At 32.4% G+C, this 20681-nt stretch overlaps 1 long non-coding RNA gene across 1 annotated transcript; it reads left to right on the forward strand.

Annotated features, from left to right (window-relative positions):
* Window positions 1-1923: 1923 nt before the first annotated feature.
* Window positions 1924-19172, forward strand: LOC139494780 (uncharacterized). The gene is made up of 3 exons (XR_011657146.1): window positions 1924-2143; window positions 17849-17937; window positions 18741-19172. It is a non-coding gene; the product is annotated as an uncharacterized lncRNA (long non-coding RNA).
* Window positions 19173-20681: the final 1509 nt, after the last annotated feature.

Genomic DNA, 20681 nt, shown 5'->3' on the forward strand with positions numbered 1-20681 from the left:
TGTTACATTTTAATGTTGTGTTTCTGTTTGTCGTAGTTCTCTTATTTGATGCGTTTCCCTCACTTGTAGTAGTTTGCTACCCAGATTTGTTTTTTCTCTATCGATTTATGAATTTCGAATAGCGGTATACTACTGTTGCCTTTATCTATAGAGTCGCTTCAGAAAGAAAAAAAAACGTAGTGAAATATCAATATGCATTATGGGATTTGCTCATTGTACGGTGACATTTGAATAGGTATAGTTTTCTTTATTTTGTCCCAGTTGGAGAGTTGTCTCATTTTCAATCATACCAAATCTTCATATTTATATATATTATCGTGATGAAATATCATTGACATAATCGCCTCATTCTGTTATTGCATTGATGAGCTTGTTCTGTTCAAATACCTATTTACCACAGCCGTGGGCGGGGGTTCAAATTGGTATATCCCGTCCCCCTTATAATTGCTTTGATTTTATGCTCAACCTACGATAGTAGAGGGGCATTATGTTTTCTGGTCTGTTCGTTCATTTGTTAGTCCGTCCGTCCGTCTGTCCTGCTTCAGGTAAGTTTTTGGTCAAAGTAGTTTTTGATGAAGGTGAAGTCCCATCAACTTGAAACTTAGTACACATGTTCCCTATGGTATGATCTTTCTAATTTTAATGCCAAATTAGATTTTGACCCAGTTTCACGGTCCATTGAATATGAAAAATGGGGCAAGTGGGGCATCCGTGTACTTTTGGACACATTCTTGTTTTAATTCTTTGTAGAATTATACTCCAGAATAACTGCCTCCCTCTGCTTATCATAAATTCATATTCTAATATAACCTCCCGGATGAATCATAGTGTGATTTTTTGCCGACCTTGCAAGGGCTATTCAGCCAGTCAAGGTCGTTAAAAGCTTGCATCATCATAGTGTGATTTTGTTATTGTATAACCGCCTAGGTGGCTTGCTTGTTGAATTTTACATGTCCCTAGTAGTATTATTGTAGTATTGTCATCTCATCACCTTGTTGTTATTTTCTCTTTCCATTATTTGGGAGTTTGGTTTTTGATCACGTGCTTTAACACAGCTCAAAGTAAGATACTATGGATTCATTTATTTTCGTAGGGGTCCTAATTTTCGTGCGATTGAGAAAAACATGCACATTCGTGGATATAATTCTTGTTTTTGGCAAAGTCTGCAAACACTCCTTCAGAACGTTTGTAATTCGTTAAACATTTAAACTCGTGGTTCCTCGAAAATTGGTATCCAATATATATGATTCCCCAGTACTTGCATATGTAATTTAAACGAAGTCATACCGTTGAAACTTGTCTGTTCTATTTTACAATGAGCCTTCTCATTGGGTTTTTGATTATACGATAACTTGGCCGTTTGTAAAGTGATTATTTAGTTACCAGATTAAAAATTTTATAATCCCGTACTAATATTTTTATTATTTTATTATTTTGTTTAAATTAAAATCATTAATGATTATGTAATTACATTGTGGTTATGTGATTACTTTGATACCCCAATGACGGACCTCATTAATGGAAAAGTTGGGGTTAGGAGCACTCGCTTTCGTCAAGTACAAATTAAAGGAAGATAATAGCAGAAGTAATCAAACCGTCGGCATCCCGAATAAAAATGTAATAAATACTTTTTAACAATGGACAGCTATTGAACAATCTAAATCCCCCACAAAAGTATAAAATCCTCACAACATTCTGACAGCTAGTAACGCGTCTAAAATCTTATAAATGTAGGAACATTTCTATGCATATTTGTCGTTTTCACTTTGATTCTTTATCCTGGGTTTTATAGAAATAATATACTAAATCAGATCGGAGAGGAAACGTTCAATTCCGGAACGTATTACGAATGAAGAGCTAATGACTGCAGTTATATATTGATCTCCAATACACATTTAGCTAAAACGGGACAGAATTGATTAAAATCGATACGTCATCATTTGTTTGGAAGCCTTCATGCAGAATTTATATCAGAAACTCGCTTCCCATAGATAATTATTAGTTTTATTTTTTTTTACAGAATATCGAACTGTTCGGATCGCTTAAATAAAGTCATCCGAATAGAAGTTATCCGTGATTATAGTATTCTTATTCATAAAAACTTGGGATTTCAGTCAATATGATTTAAACTTCAGCTTTAAAGGTAAGTTTTTATAATTATACAATTATAAGTTGATACTTTTAAAAGTACAATGGAACTCAATATTCCGATCATAAAAAATCATAGGAGCTTTAATACTACTAAAAATCCGAAAACTGTTTATTGTTTCTGTGAATTTATTCATTAATTATTTCACAGGAAATTTGCTGATTAAAAATACAATAGCATTGTTACTAGAGAATTGAAATCAACTTCAAAGACTGAGTTTGTTTCCATTTTAAGTTTGAAAACAAGAAGTTTCTTAATCAATTCTTTATAAATCGAGATAAAAAAAAAATCACGGAGGAATATAAACAATGTAAACTTTGTACTTCGGATAATATAATTTTTCAACAACTTTTGATGCGTACTGCTAAGATAAAGACAAAGATAATTAAACTTGGTAACTTAGAGTCCCCTCTTGCTACATAGCTCATAATGTTTATGGCTTTGCAGATTATTGTTGTGGAAGTAGTTTTAGTAATTGGTAAAACAAAGCAGCTAAAATAAATGAAATTGAGATTATAATCGGATCTGTGATATTACGGGAACAAATAAACTGTTTTATGTTTTCTATACACGATATAATCATTGTAAATCTTTAGATTGTTTTTCAACTTTGCACCGGTTTTGCTTCTCTTTACTTCCTTTGGTGGTTTTTACTTGACCTTGTACCAGAATATCCTACCACAGAATAGGTTACCTGTAAAAAAAATACACTCCGGAGTCAAACGTCGGTATGTTAAAAACTTGTATTCGGAACAAGAATTGCGTTCAATCTCACAGAAAAATTAGTTGTGTTCGGGGCATCCGTGTACTGTAAACACATTCTAGTTTATTTCGGTGATGTGCTTTGTTCACATGTTTTTATTGTGTTTCTTTGTCACAAATTTGTTTGATGTTTTTAGTGATTAAGATTATAACACAATACTGACCTCTGTACCCCTATTTTTTAAATGTTTACTAATCATGTCTGCTTGTTTTTTTATGCATCGCATTTCATACAAATAAGAGGTTAAGCTAGCTAAAAGACCAGGTTTAATCCACCATTTTCTATATAATATAATGTCTGATCGTAGTTAGGAGTATGAGAGTTGTTGTTCATTCCTTTGACGTGTTTGAGCTTTTGATTTTTACACTTGATTTCGGACTTTCCGTTGTGAATTTTTCTTGAAATTTCGTAGTTTTGTTATTTTACTTCGTGGTATGAATGACTTGTATATGTATCATACTCCATTCTGTAAAATCATGTTGATCTATCGTAGGATTTTTTCCAATTATTTTTCTACATTTATTTTCATATTCTCACAAATATTTTACAATATTCTTTTTATTTGAATCTTCAAGAAAATATAGGCTCACACCCAGTGTTCTTCTATTCTCTGATTATCTAATTTGAATTTAAATAAACTCATCATAGATATCAGGACTAAATTTAGTATATACGCAAGACGCGCGTTTCGTCTACAAAAGGCTCATCAGTGACGCTCGAATCCAAAAAAGTTAAAAAGGCCAAATTAAATGTTTTACAATATCTTATTGCTACAATTCGGTATAAATATTAGCTTACAGTCAATTGTTTTGCTTGGTTTGTGTCTGTCAATCCTAGGCTGCTTTGTGGTGTGAGTAGTTTATTTTCTCTATCTGCTACCATGTTGATTTATTTTACAACTTTTTGAAGTTGTCTCCTTATCCCCTCCCCTGGTAAACTTGGTGTTTTTCAAATGGTCTGTTTTTTTTTTTAAGAAAATATATATTAGCTTTACCAAAAATGATGAATACCACCTATTTACATCTTTGTTAATTACATTTTGAACAGTGGCTGTTTTCTACTGAGTACAAGATAACGTTGAAGTCATTTTACCAATATACAAGAAAAAAGATAAAATTGATGAACTAATGTTTTATGAACATCTGAGGTAGTTTTGATAACAAAAACAGTTGTTTTTTTTTTAGATTTGGAGTGCTTAAGTAGTAGCTTTTTAATAATTAAGAACTTAGAAAACCAAAATAAATTCCAATAAAAAAAGACATAATTGCCAATGAGACCACACTTGAAAAGAAACTAAATGACACAGAAATCAACAGTTATAAATCACCGTACAACATTCTAAAATGAGCAAAGCCCTGACTGCATAGTCATCTTTAAAAGCTGCGAAATCACATATATAAAATAATTCAAACGAGAAAAAATAGGGGCCTAATTCATGTAGGAAAAAATAACGAAAAATAGATGTACTACAGCAACAAACGGCAACTAATGAATTACAGGCTCCTAACTTTGGACAAGCACATACATACAGAATGTTGTAGGACCCTCCCCCCCTTAACCTGGGAATGTGGTTTAAAAGTACAACATAAAGAACGAACTATAAAAAAATCAGTTGAAAAAGGCTTAATTTATCAAATGTCTGCATCGCCGATAACGTAATGAGCTATGTAAGCAAGAGAGGACTTACTTGAATTACCAAGTTTATGTATCTGTGTTTTTATCTGAGCAGTTAGCATAAAGAGAAAATCCAGCTAATATATCCACAATATAATGTTAAGAGCGGGACCTACCCTGTACCTGTTGTTAAGAGCTCTACCGCAATTACTTAATATTGTATTTGTGTCTCTTTTTACTCTAATGTCCTGCTTCTGTGGGCTCGCATTAACTCATTTAGCGTGATTCACACGTGTGTGTGTGTGTGCTATTGCAATTAACTTATTGTAGCGTGATTCCTGCTTCAATGTATACTATTTATATTAAAATATTGTATTATAAAGCGTTATTCACTGCTTCTTTCGTTTGTAACATTTTATTGTAATATACTTTATAAAGTGTAACTGACGCCTTTCTTCGTATGTAACATTTATTGCAACATGTTTTATGAGGCGGAACTCATGCTTTTGCTGTATTTGACATTTTATTGTAAAATACTCCATAAAGCGTAACTCACGCCTTCCTTCGTATGTAACATTTATTGCAACATGTTTTATGAGGCGGAACTCATGCTTTTGCTGTATTTGACATTTTATTGTAAAATACTTCATAAAGCGTAACTCACGCCTTCCGTTCATATGTAACATTTTATTGCAACATGTTTTATGAGCCGGATCTCATGCTTTCATGTATGTGACATGAATGATTGATATATACTGCATATAGCGTGACTCGAAGGATTGTGCTTTTATGTATTATTTGGTGTTTGTATTGGAAAAATCGCTGCTAATAAAATAAACAAAAATTACAACGAAAGCGGCAGTGAATCACACCAATCAATATTGTCAATAAAACTGTCAAGGAATCCAGTGTAAACAACTGATAGAATTGTGAAAGAGAGGGCGACGATAAAACATTTGAGGACCTGAATGGGGTTCCGTGTGAACAACCGATAGAAGTGTGAAAAAGAGTGCGACGATAAAACATTTGAGGACCTGAATGGGGTTCCGTGTGAACAACTGATAGAATTGTGAAAGAGAGGGCGACGATAAAACATTTGAGGATCTGAATGGGGTTCAGTGTGAACAACTGATAGAATTGTGAAAGAGAGGGCGATGATAAAACATTTAAGGACCTGAATGGGGTTCAGTGTGAACAACTGATAGAATTGTGAAAGAGAGGGCGATGATAAAACATTTTAGGACCTGAATGGGGTTCAGTGTGAACAACTGAAAGAATTGTGAAAAAGAGGCCGCAGACAGAACGTAAGAGGACCTGCATGGGGTTTACAGAATCGACAAAAAAGGTCAATTAAATAAAAATATAGGATAGTGAAAATTTAGTCAACAATAAAGAACATAAGATAATTGGGTTCAAACGAATCAAATTAAATGTCAGACATTTAAGAACTAGAAAATTAAATACTGATCAAAGATATAATTGTGAAAGATATAATTGTAAAAACTTATTAATTAAAAAAAAATAAAAATTCATAAGTGGTCGATGCAAATTCGCTATTTCAGAATCTAATGCACCCTGGGTAATATTTTTAAAAGTGTACACCATAACGTCGTGATTGGTTAAAAATGTAATTAACAATGAAAATTCAACCAATGACGTGACGTTTTTTTCATTTATGGGTACAAACATTTATCAAAATCCGGTTCTTTAGACTTATTAGTCGCTCTAATCATTTATACATATTAAAAGAATAATCATAAAACAGCGGACACAAGTACGATTGTTCATATAGAAAACGTTTTTTCTCTTATAAATGCCTTGTTTAAACTTTTGCGATTTTTCTAGGATTTTTGCAGATAAGCACTTGCAATTGTTTATCTTTAGAGATATATTCAAGGGAGTATTCTATATTCAGTGTAAATTGAATTCTTATAATAAAGAATAGCCAAACTTTCATCTATAATGTAACTCATTTGTAACATGGTCTAGTTGTATATGTTATGGTAAAATATTCAGTCTTTACAAAACATCGATCCATACATCTTCATTAAAAAAAATCCGACACCAAATTGAAAACAACAAAGTAATAAATAATTTAGACTTGTCAGTCAATCCAGACATTTAATTCCTTTCTATAAATTATTTAAAAAACTGTACTGAAACTAGGACTAAATTAAACAGTGACAATGGCGCGGCTAGAATAATGCAGAGACAACGAAAAAAAAGGGGGGGGGGGGTAATATTACAGTGACAACGTTGTGGAGGTTTGAATACAGTGGTGGGTAATAATACAGTGACAGCCATTTTTGTGTTATAATACATTGACAACGGTGTAAGGGTAATAATATAGTGACAACAGTACAGAATTATATATATTGAGTATAAAATAAGTGTTACTTAGATACAAAGAAAAAAGAAAATCGGACAAAATTTAGAATGAATAGAGAAAAATGTCATTCAACTAAAGCATAGTAGACCGTTGATTTCCCGTTTGAATGATTTTACACTAGTAATTTTGGGGCTCTTTATAGCTTGTTGTTTGGTGTGAGCCAGGGCCGTACATTGACCTATAATGGCTTACTTTTATAAATTGTTATTTGGATGGAGAGTTGTCTCATTGACACTCACACCACAACTTCCTATATCTATAATAGAAGGACATGATATAACCAAAAACTATTGATTTCTTTTCTATATTGGCAGTAAATTTGTCGCGTAATCACAATATTGTAATAGACTTCATCACGTCATAAAAATGGTCTGGACGGGTTTTAAAGATCAGAGAATAATGAACATTATATTTAGAATAAATGGATAACTATATATAGAAAATAGAAGAAAAAAGGGAGATAATCGGGGTGATGTAATAAAATGAATGAGGGTCAAACTAAGTAAAGAATCGAAAAAAATGTATACAAAACCCATCTAGACCCCAATTGCGCGGCTGAAACAATGCAGTGACACCAGAAAAAAGGTGGGTTATAATACAATAACAGCGGTGTGCTGGTAATATAACAGTAACAACGTTGTGCAGGTTTGAATACAGTGACATTGGAGCGGGGGTAATAGTACAGTGACACCGATTTTGGGGAAATAATACATTGACCACGGTGTTAGATTAATACTACAGCAACAGCAGAGCGGATGTAATAATAAAAGAACATATTATAAAGTTTTAGAACAAAGAAAAAAAAACACCCCTCTAGACCCTCATCGAAATTTCATAAAACATTGCTGTTATACTGATAATAACAATTACAGAATTATCCTCCAATAGATTATTTTTAATTTCCTTTCGTAAAGTATATATCACCATTATTGAATTTTCCTGTAATAACTGCATGACTTCTACTATTATATTAATGACTGCTTTTATTATAGTGATACAACCAACTGAATATTACATTTTGATCATTATAATATTATCTGGAGATATCTTTTGAAAAATGATGATTAAACTCCGCAAAGTTTTAATTTACAAAGCATTATGATGAAGAATATCTAGTTATTATCATGTGATAATAGGATCATACAAGGTGACACTAAAGGCAGCAATAGTATACCGCTGTTCTAAAGTCATAAATCAAACAGATTCGGATTATAACCTTAACAATGGCGCAGCTAGATTAATGCAGTGACAACGAAATTGGGGGGAGGGGTGTATTGTTTAACAGAAACTACGTTGTGGTGGGTATTAATACAGTCTGTAACAACCATTGTTGGGTTAGAATACATTGCCACCGGTGTAAGGGTAATACTACAGTGACAACAATATAGAATTGTATATATTAAGTATAGAATAAGTGTTACTAAGATACAAAGAAAAAAGAAAATTGGACAAAATTTAAAATGAATAGAGAAAAATGTCATTTAACAAAAGCATACATAGTTGAAGGACATGACATAGCAAAAATATATTTATAATATCTTTACTATCTTGGTAATTTATTTGTCGCGTAATCACAATATTGATTTGAACATAATTACGGCATGAATTTGGTCTGGACGGTTTTAAAGATCAGAGAATAAGGACCAAAAGATTCAGAATAAATGGACAACCATATATAGAAAAAAAGATAATATTATATGAAAAAGAAAAGAAACATTATATGAAAAAGAAAAGAATAGGCAAAAAAGAGGAGATAATAAATGGATAACCATATATAGGAAAGAGAAGAATAGACAAAAAAGGAAAGATAATTGGAGTGATGAAATTAAAAGAATCAGGGTCAACCTAAGTAAAGAATAGAGAAAATTAACTACAATTTTAGAAAACAAAACCATCTAGACCCCCGTTAAATTTTCAAAAAACATACCTGTTATACTGATATTAATAATGTTGAAGCATATCTAGCTATAATCATGTGATAATAAGATCCATGGTGTAAATAAAGGTAACAGTAGTATACACAAAAGTAATACTGTAAACCAACTTATTTTCGCGAGCGATTTATTTTCGCGACTTTCGCAAGTATAAAAAAAGCGCGAATTTAAATCGTCGCGAATATGTAAATTTTCTATTATTCCTTATTAAACTTCATCAAGTAAATCAGAAAAGCGCGAAATTAAATACCCGCGAAGTGGTCTAGAAAGGGTAAAACGCGAAATAAAGTATCCACGAAAATAAGTTGGTTTACAGTATATAATTCAGACTTGTCAGTGATTCCAGAAACTAGGACTAAATGATACAGTGACAATGGCGCGGCTGGAATAATGCAGTGACAACTGAAAAAAGGGGGTAATAATACAATCACAGCGTTTTGCTGGTAACATAACAGTAACAACGTTGTGGAGGTTGGAATACAGTGACATTGGAGCGGGGGTAATGATACAGTGACAACCATTTTGGGATAATAATACATTGACAATGGCGTTAGAGTAATAATACAGTAACAGCAGAGCGGATGTAATAATACAAGAAAAAAGTATAAAGTTTAAGAATAAAAAAACCCCTCTAAACCCTCATTAAAACTTCATAAAACATTGCTGTTATACTGATAATAACAATTACAGAATTATCCTCCAACAAATTATTAGTAATTTCCTTTCGGAAGGTATATATCACCATTATTGAATTTTCCTGTAATAAATGCATGACTTTCACTATTCTCTTAATAGCTGCTTTTTCATAGTGATACAACCGACTGAGTATTACATTTTAATCATTATAACATTATCTGAAGATATCTTGAAAAATGATGATTAAACTCCGGAAAGTTTAATTTACAAGGCATAATGGTAAAGAATATCTAGTAATAATAGGATCACTCAATGTAGTAATAAAGACAAAAGAACTATACCGCTGTTTAATAGTTATAAATCGATTGAGAGAAATCATATCCGGGTTACAAACTTAATCCGAGGGAGACATATCTGTTACAAGAGAAAAACGCTGAAATACATAAAAAACAAACTTACAATTTAGCCATTATAACATTATCTGGATATATCTTTTCAAAAACTCTGGTCAAGTCTCATTTACAAGGCATTATATCTATTACAAGATTACAAGAGAAAAACAACTGAAACGCTTAAGTACATATAAAAACAAACGCCAATGCAACATACACAGAAAAAACTTTTTGACAACTGACATATTCCTGACATGGTACAGACACTATTGAGGGCGAACCCGGCTTTATGGCTTGCCAAAACGGAACCTGGTGTATTTGCTAGCTAAATTTGCCGCTCATATGACAATGTTAAAAATAATGACATGCTATTATCATTGTTTATCAAGCGATTGGTTTGAAAAATCTTTTTCTGTTAAACACTAATACATTAATCCAAAGACATTCAGAATAGAGGAAGGTCCATACACCTGAATAAAATTCAAATTTCGTAGACCCAATTTAAACAGGCAGTTATTGATGAAAAACAATTATGGGTAAACCAATATTCGTAGATGGCTTGACCTGTCACATGACAGTTGTTTATAGTGCAACGTCCATTATATTGCTGCAATTACTACAAAACACCATAATCATGTTAATTGTTACTAGATAGAAAAATAATATGATTGGTAATACAAACCCGTCCGTTTGACTTTTCGGAATGTATATATGGGTAGTCTCACCTCAACAAAAATGGGGATGTTAAATATATGCCAATTTAGTGCCAAACTGTACGGTTATAACAATTGCTAAAACTTAATAACGATGTGCGCTACTCTGTTTCAAAACAACAAGCTTTGTATAACAGTATAAGATAAGTAGATTTGTTTAAACGAATTGACATTCATATCTTTTTCTTTGAAAAAAACCGATGAAATAATAAAAGGATTTTGCAAGAATTTCAAAGATGACATTTTAATCTATATGTTATCAAGTTATGTAATTACTATTATTCAATAGTTTCATCTAATGCAATGCTATGAATTATGATACATTGATGTTTTTATACGCTGTCTTATTATTTGTTATTGATTGCATCTTAAGATCATCCATTCTAACTCGATGTCCAGTCATTTGTAATTAATTGTATCCTAAGATCGTCGATTTTAATTAAGTTCTTTTGTTTGAAATTTCCCTTAATTGTTTGCAATTTAAGTCTTCGTTAGCCTTAAACAATATTTACTTCCGCTGATCCATGTCTTCCGGCTATATAGAAATAGCAGGACGTTGTAAGTTAACTCGAATTACTTAGTACAGAGGAATTGGATCTGTTTGAATTAATTGGAGTTAACCGTTTTGAAACATCTCTGGTAATATATCAAATGAGAAAAAACATTTAGAAATTAAGAATTCTATTTTTAATTGTGTCGAGAGCAAAAAATGTAGACACGTTAATAGTATGGTAAAAAAATACAGAATTCATGGTATAGACGCGACAGTTTCATAGAGTAAATCGATGAAAACTATGATATTGTCAAATGATAAAATAGAGGCTGGCGAAAAATACCAAAGAGAAATTAATACGCATAAGTCGAAAATAAAATTACAACCCCACCATTTGGAAATCATGGGTTAATATTTTTTTTGTAGAACGCAATCCTCTATCAGGGTAATAATAATAGATAATGCAAGCCCGTGAATGTCGTACTAGTTTCGGTATATATATCCCGTATAGTCACTATGTAGACACAACGTGGATGTATCTACATAGAAATGGACAGTTCACAATTAGGAAGCTGCAATCATCTCTTTAAATTCTAAGCTAGGGAATATGACTCAGAAAATGTGATATTGAACAGAATTGTTTAAGTTCTGTTTGAATCTCTACATAAAAATGTGTTTATATATATCAAGTCCGATTTCTCAAATATTCATAACGATTTTTGCATGTTAAGAACCCTTGCAACAACTCTTTGAGGGGTCTGTAGGTGGCCTTTGCAAGGCAAAAGTTCTGTCCCTATCCAATATACCCTCATTTCCAGTGGCTGTCCAAATTTCCATGACCATCATCCCGGATTGCCTCTATTATGACAAGACTTACCTATTGTATTTATTGTTCACTTGTTCTCGTCCTAAACTTGCAAAAACAAAAATGTAGTCCGCTGATAGATGATTATTGTGTTATATGTCGGTTGTCTCTTATCAAATGCATTGTTCAGATGTTTTGCGTTTTTTTTAGGATATTTGCAGATAAGCACTTTAAATTGTTCATCATTAGAGATGTCTTCAAAGCAGTATTCTATATTCAGTTTAAGTTGAATTTTTATAATGAAGAATATCAAGCTATCATCTACATCTACAATGTCAGTCTTTGATGTTATATATATATCTTATATTTGTTATTCTCGTGGGATTTTGTCTATGTGTGTTACATTTAAGTGTTATGTCGTTGTTCTCCTCTTATATTTAATGCGTTTCCCTTGGATTTAGTTTGTTACCCCGATTTTGTTTTTTGTCCATGGATTTATGAGTTTTGAACAGCGGTATACTACTATTGCCTTTATTTGTAATTTGTTATAGTTGTATATGTTATGGTAAAATATTCAGTCTTTACAAAACATCCATACATTTTCATTTGATAAATCCGGCACCAAATTGACAACACCATAGTTATAAATAAGTTAATCCAGACATTAAATTCCCTTCCTTAAATTATTAAAAAACAAACCTGAAACTACAATGTAGGACTTAACAATGCAGTGACAACGAAAAGGGAGGTATTATTTAACAGTAATAACGTTGTGGATGTTTGAAAACAAGGTCTGTGGATGTGGTGTGGTGGGGTGGGGTGATAATCATGCAGTGACGACAACCATTTTTGGGTAACAATACATTGACAACGTCGTTATGGTAATTATACAGTGACAACGACAAGTGTAACTAAGATACACAGAAAAAAGAAAATTGGACTAAACTTCGTATGAATAGAGAACAAACTCCTTGAACTAAGGTATACATAATAGTAGGATATGATATACCAAACAAATATTGATATATTTTCTATATTGATAATAGGTTTCTCGCGCAATCACACTATTGTAATAGACTTAATCACGCCATGAAAATGGTCTGGGTGCGTTTTAAATATCAGAGAATGATGAACAAAAGGTTCAGAATAAAGGGACAACATGTATAAAAAAGAGAGAAAGAGGCAAAAAGGGGAGATAATTAGAGTGATGTAATAAATGAATCAGGGTCAAGATGAGTAAACAAACTTATTTTCGCGGATACTTTATTTCGTATTTGGTCCTTTCTAGTCCACTTTGCGCCGATTTAAATTCGTGATTATCTTATTAATTTGATGTGGTAAATACAAAAAGATCCAAGTTATTTATATTCGCTTCTATATAAATTCGCGTTATTTTTCTACTCGCGAAGGTCGAGAAAATAAATCGCTCACGAAAATTAGTTGGTTAATAGTAAGTTAAGAATAGAAAAAATTATAATCAGTTGCAACATAAAAAACCCATCTTGACCCTCATTGAAATTCCATAAAACATTGCTGTTTTACTGATAATAACAATTACAGAATTATCCTCCAATAGATTATTATTAATTTCCTTTCGGAAGGTATATATCACCGTTATTGAATTTTCCTGTAATAACTGCATTCTCTTTATGGCTGCTTTTATCATAAATACAAGCGACTGAGTATTACATTTTAATCATTATAATATTATCTGGAGATCTTTTGACAAATGATGATTAAACTCCGGAAAAGTTTAATTTACCAGGTATTTTGATGAAGAGTATCTAGTTATAATCATGTGATAATAGGATCATACAAGGTGTAAATGAAGGCAACAGTAGTATATCGCTGTTCTAAAGTCATAAATCAAACAGAGTCGGGTTACACACTAAATAAGAAGGATACACATCAACTGTAAGAGGACAATAACCGAAGAATAGAAACAAACGGCAATGTAGTAACATACATATAAACAATATATTAGATAACAACTGCCATATTCCTGATTTAATATAGGTAATTTTAAAGAAAACATGATTGGTTGAACCCGTTTTCATGGCTAGCAAAATCTCCAACGTATATGGCAATCTTTAAAATACCGTTAAAGTGAGGATAAAAGATGTAATGCGATGTTATTACCGTTGCTTTTCAGCGATAAATTTGAGAAAAAAATCGTCATCTTTTTAACTAAAACACACAACTCCAATGGAAAAATTAAAAATCTCAACAAACGGAATGGCTAGAATATAAATTTCTTATACCTTTCATGAAACATAAATTTTCCTGAGAAACAAATATGGGAAAGCATGACATGACGGTTGTTTATAGATTTTTAAATTGACAACATTTATTGGAGCAACATACTTGCTGTTCGACATCCATTATATTGCTGCATTAATTCTAAAACACCTGATCACGTAGGACATTTGTTAATAGATAATACTTGTAATAAACACCTGTCCGTTGGCTGTTCGGAATATATGTATTGGTAGTCACAACAATTTATGTCCCGATTAAAAATATGATTGTTCGAAAGCGGAAGTCTAAATTTCCCGCCCTTCAAACCATACTGCAGTGCCCACCTCTACCTGAACCTATTGTAAAAATTGTTAAAGAGTTGAAATGTCAAATATGTATGAAATTATTTCCAACGGTTCGCAACAATCAATAGGGCACATATTGCACATGCGCTAATCATGTCGGGTAGGTAGACGCCTTTAAATCAATTTCCATGCTGATATAAAAAAAAAAAAGTGCATTTGTATGACAGCTCGTTTGCAAGCTGAGGAATTTTCTAATTCGTGGTTAAAGTTTTGGGGTTCAAAGTGAGGTCCGTTCATCATGATTTACCACACACCAGAAAGTCTGATGTGGTGAGTCTTTCCGAGGTAAAAATCCTCTTTTTTCACACAATAAGTTCTTTGATAAATTTAGTTCTTTGCAAACATCTACGCCAGTACTTGTAATCTTTCAATCCTTGATGGGTTGATTTTACATAGATAAATAAAATCGTAGTAAAGACACTCAAGAAAGGCATACATCATTTAGGATCCTCGTTTTGAAATTTTATAAAATTTATTTCTGACATGTTTACCCATCGTTGTCAATATAATGCGGTGCATGACAGTTGTTGTCCACTTGTTTGGTGTGTTTGACTTTTTGATTTTGTCATTTGATTAAGGACTTTACTTTTGAAAATTTCCTCGGAGTTCAGTATTTTTGTGATTTTACTTTTTTTCTAATAACTCTTTACCTTTTAAATTTTTGTTGTGTGGTCATCAGCGCTCTAAATAAGAACAAATGGTTTAGCTCGGAATTTTTTTGAAAATTTAAACATGTCAAATATCACTACACAGAACCTTTTTTGTGTAAGCACTTCTTTTGTGTTCCTCCCTTTTAGACAAATATAGGATATTGACCCAAAAACTAATATTAAATAGTTTAACGTAAAGCAACGCTATTAAATATGATTAATTGATGCTTCTCTTCGCTGTCTTATTATTTGTTAATAATTATATTATAAGATCATCCATTTTAATTCGATGTCTAATTATTTGTATTTGATTTTTATCCTAAGATCGTCGATTTTAATTAAGTTCTATTATTAGAAATTTCCCTTGATTATTTTTTAATTTAAGTCTTCGTTAGCCTTAAACAATGTTTGCTTTCGCTAATCAATTTCTTCCGGCAATATAGGACTTTGTAAGTTAACTCGAATTACTGAGTACAGAGGAATTGCTTCTCTTTACTTTAATTGGAGAAAACCGTTTTAAAACATCTCTGGCTGTCTATCAAATGAGAAGACTCATTTTGAAACGTAGAATTATATTTTAATGTTAGCGAAAAAATAAAATGAAGATACGTTAATAGTACTGGTCTACAAAGTACAAAATGAGTAAATCGATGAAAACTAATTGTCAAATGATAAAAAACGAAGAAAAATACCACAGAGAAATTAAAACGCATTAGTCATAAATAAACTGACAACGCGACCATTTGGAAGTCTTGGTTTAATAGCTTTTTAGGGAACAGCAATCCTCTAGGAAGGTTATTATCATAGGAAATACAAGCCCGTGAATGTCGTATTAGTTTCTAGATATGTATATCATATGGAAGCACTACGTGGATGTTTCTAAATAGAAATGGAAAGTTCACAATTAGGAAGCTGGATATGATTCAGAAAATGAGTACTACAAGGCAAAAAAACTAGCAATTATTGTGTTGTTAATCAGTAGGGTTTAAGCAATGTTTTTACTCTATATAAAACTGTGTTAATATATATAAGATGTTATTGCTATAACATTCATGTCCTAATTGTGTTTCATTGTCGTGATTCAGAGGTATACATAATTATGTATCGTTATAGTCATATTACGCATGTCACGAAGCTTTTGGTTGAATGTGATATTCACGTCATATTGAAATTATAACTTGGTAAGTATCGGTTCTGATTCGTTGTACAATTATGCGATTGAGGGATGATATTGGTCAACATCAGATTTGAAACGGACAGAAGAAGTTATAAAATACAAAAAATAAGGAATACAATAACAGTATTGGTATTTAAGACCTGATCAACATTTCTTGCGTCGTGTCAACGTAATTATATCGGATACTGAATGCACCTTTAATGATACTGAATGTACCTTTGCTAACTATTTACACCACTGGGTCAATACCACTGCTGGTGGACGTTTCGTCCCCGAGGGTAACACACGCCCAGTAGTGAGTACTTCGGTGTTGACATGAATATCAATTATATGGTCATTGCTATTAATTTCCTGATACAAAACTTTGAATTTTACGCAAAACTAAGGATTTTCTAATTCAAGGAATAGAATACCTTAGCCGTATTTTGCACAACTTTATGGAATCTAGGGTTCTCAATGCTCTTCAACTTTGCATTTGTTTGGCTTTATAACTCTTTTGATCTGAGCGTCACTGATGAGTCTTATGAACACGAAACGCGCGTCTGACGTATTAAATTATAATCCTGGTACCTTTAATAACTAATTAAAACGGTTACGGTTTGTTGTGTATCTTTTCGTAAATTAACGTTGTTATTATGTTCGACTATTGTAACAGAACAGGATAACGTGGTCAATATGTTCGACTACTATGTTTGAGATTTTAACACGGTGGTTAACATCATATAAGTTTTGATTTATTTATAGAGTAAGGTGTTGTTGTTCTTTCTTATTGAAAGTTTCATTGTTCTATATTATTGTTTCTTACAAAGTCGCATGATCATTATATCTGATTTTGGTAAAAGAGGGACGAAAGATACCAGAGGGATAGACAGTCAAACTCATAAATCGAAAATTAACTGACAACGCCATGGCTAAAAATGAAAAAGACAAACAAAAAATAGTACACATGGCACAACATAGAAAACTAAAGAATACGCAACACGAACCCCACCAAAAAGGGGTGATCGCAGGTGCTCCGGAAGGGTAAGAAGATCCTGCTCCACATGTGACACCCGTCGTGTTGCCCATGTTATAACAAATCCGGTAATTGTCTAATTCGTTACGTAACATTCATAAAATGGAAGGGAATTGGAGTTACGACGCATGGAACATATACGATATCATTTGTGGAACGGTTATTCCATAACAGTTAACGAACTCGTGATGGCGTCCGTAAAGTTTACTAAAGAATGATTTCGATTTCACCATTTGAAACTCTTGGTTTAATAGCTTCTTTGTGAGCAGCAACTCTTTATCAAGAAAATCATGATAGGAAATGCAAGCACGGTAATATCGTTTTAATTGGGAGATATATGCCCCATATGTATAATATAAATAACAAAAATATGGTAACCGACCAATTTAAAATATAGTCATCTATGTTATCTAAGCTATAGAGCCATACTGGCATTTGATTGACTAGGTTACCTGAGTAATATACATGTATAAGTATATGCATACTTATCTTATTTTATGTTACCTTTCTTTCAGAGTCACGTGACCATTATGTTTGACTATGGTGACTGAGGATTATATTTGGATGGTGCTAGGCATATTATGTTTTGTTGATGTTTTATCAGGTATGATATCTTGTTCTATGGTCTGAGTATGTATGCTTTTTTTTTGTCAGTTTTTGCTTTTAAGTAAGCAAATACAAAAAAATGTTATCTTTAAAAAATATTTACTCCTTGCGTTTATGTTTTTAGGTGAAATAACGAGAAAAAAAACAACAGGGGTTTCGTTGAACACAAACAGAAAAAATACTGAAACAAAAAAAGGAAAGACAAACGGCTGTTAAGAAATAAAACTACACAGAACACTAAAATTTGAAACAAAGCAAACACCGTTGATAGCCGAATGTGAACCCCAGTTACTCTGAGTGGGCAAGATAAGTTTTTGCTACTAGTTTCGTTTCTTTTCTTCACACTCTTTTGTCAATTTAGTGCAATTTCATGCAACTGTCATAACTGAGAGGTTTAGCTTGGTATAAACAAAATGATAAAACCAGGTTTATTTCATCATTTCTACATCAAAAAATGCCTTCCAAAAATAGGAATACGCGTCGTTATCAATTTATTTCACCATTGGGTTTTACCATTTGATTTGGAACTTTATTGACTTTTCCTCAGAATTGATATTTTTGTTATTTATCTTTTTGCTCTGCTAGGTAAAGGTAGTTCATACTGCTATTCATATGTTTGGTGACTGAATTTTAACCTGACATTACTGGTTATCAAAGGTACCAGGCGTATGACTTAAAAAGCCAGATGTGCGTTTCGTCTACACATGACTCGTCAGTGACGTTCAGATCTAAATAATCCTTTTCAATTGTCGTATTTAGTTAACATGGTTAATTAATGATTGTTGTGGATTTTAATTTCAGCAACTGGATGTAAGTGGAGTAATGAAGGTTGCTTTTCAAACCAAGAATGTTGCAGTAACGGTTGTTCATTGAGACATCCTGGAACCGAGCCTCGTTGTGAGAAAAGTTCCATCCTTGGTCCATGTTTATACAATTACCACTGTGAACGCAATTTTATTTGTGGACCTAAAAATAAATGCTGTTCAGATTACTGGAATGACTGTCGCGACGAAACAGAATGTTGTGACCCAGCTCACGTCTGTCTATATGCACGTGGATTTGTGTACAAAAAATGTCTATTTGGTCCTGTCCAACTTAAAAGTATGGCACCTGTAACAAACAAACTGTCTGTCATATGTCTATTAAGTATTTTATTTTTATACATTCATTTTTAAACGATTTACAAATCAAATATGTAATTTTGAATATTTTAAATAAAAATGTAAGGAGCATTACTTGACTCTCATCTTATTCAGGCATATTAACTAATCAAATGAATTACAAAAGAACCATTCACATCGAAATGTTGTCAGCCTGAGCAGTTGACTAGAATTGCAAACATTATAAGCCTTCCATTTTACGAACATGACCTACCAAATTAGGCTATTTACCGGCTTTGTAACACGACAGGTGCCACATGTGGAACGGAATTTGCTTATCCATCAAGAGCATCTGTAATCACCGCCAGTTTGTGGTTGGGGTTCGTGTTGATGTTCCGCTATTGGTGACATTTTGTTCACGCATCGTTGTCAATATACTGGAATTTGATGAGACTGTCATACAAGTTAGAGGTTTACCGCTATAAAACCAGGTTCAATCCATCATTTTCTACAGTTGAAAAAGCCTGTGCCAAGTCAGGATTATGAATGTTGTTGTTTATTCGTTTGATGTGTTTTATCGTTTGATTTTGCCAATTAATTAGGGACTTTCCGTTTTAAATATTCCTCGGAGTTGAGTATTTTTGTTATTATACTTTTAAACCCACTAGTGATGTTTTCGACACTTAATGACTAGGATTGCATACATTATGAGTCTTAAACCCATTAGTTGTTTTCAACACTTATTGAATAGGATTGCAAACATTATGAGTCTAAAACCCTAAAGTTGCGAGTTGTTTTCGAGGCTTATTGGATAGATTGTTAAATATGGCAGGTGGCGTCCATCCACAACTTCTGAATTATAAGCTGCTTACATGGTTCGTGCACATACACTATGTGACGGTATTACATATGTATAAAAGCGCTCAAACCTTTCATAACAACGGACAGTTGAGTTTATCATTTTTTTAACATCGTATTGATTAGAAATTAATAATGAAATTATTCACAAAGGACCACATCAAAAGCAATCTATTAAAAGCGAAGTAAATTATAAATGTGTTTATCCAGCTTTCATATTATATTGCATATTATGTCGATACACATTTTATACATGTTATATGCCGACGTAATAAAATAGCAAATTAATCAGTTTCAACCGAATACTTCTGTGATAAAATGACAGTTATATCCTTCGAGGAATAGATATAATATTTGATGTCAATTGTGTGACATGGACGCTCAATTTGTAAATAGTGCAGCTCGGTTATTAATGGTTTGTCGTTTATGTAGATGATATCCTCACAGGAAATTTGTACTTAGTACAGCTCGGTTATTGATAAGTTTGTTGTTTGTAGAGATGCTATCCTGAATAAAATGTGTACCTAGAGCAGCTATGTTAACAACGGCTTGTAATTCATGTAGATGTTATCCTGAAAAGAAATTTGTACTTAGTGTATCTCAATTATAATGTTTTGTTGTTTGTATAGATAGTATCCTGACAATGAAATGTTCCGTGTTGACGAGGCAGTTTACAATCAATCATTCAATCATTTTTTTTTTCCAACGTTAATGAAGGAATTGTTTTGATAATCAAGGAAAAAGTATATCCCATATTCAAAGAAATATAGTTAAAACCGTACAG

This window comes from Mytilus edulis, chromosome 11, assembly GCF_963676685.1.
Source record: "Mytilus edulis chromosome 11, xbMytEdul2.2, whole genome shotgun sequence".
In the NCBI taxonomy this organism is placed as follows: domain Eukaryota; kingdom Metazoa; phylum Mollusca; class Bivalvia; order Mytilida; family Mytilidae; genus Mytilus; species Mytilus edulis.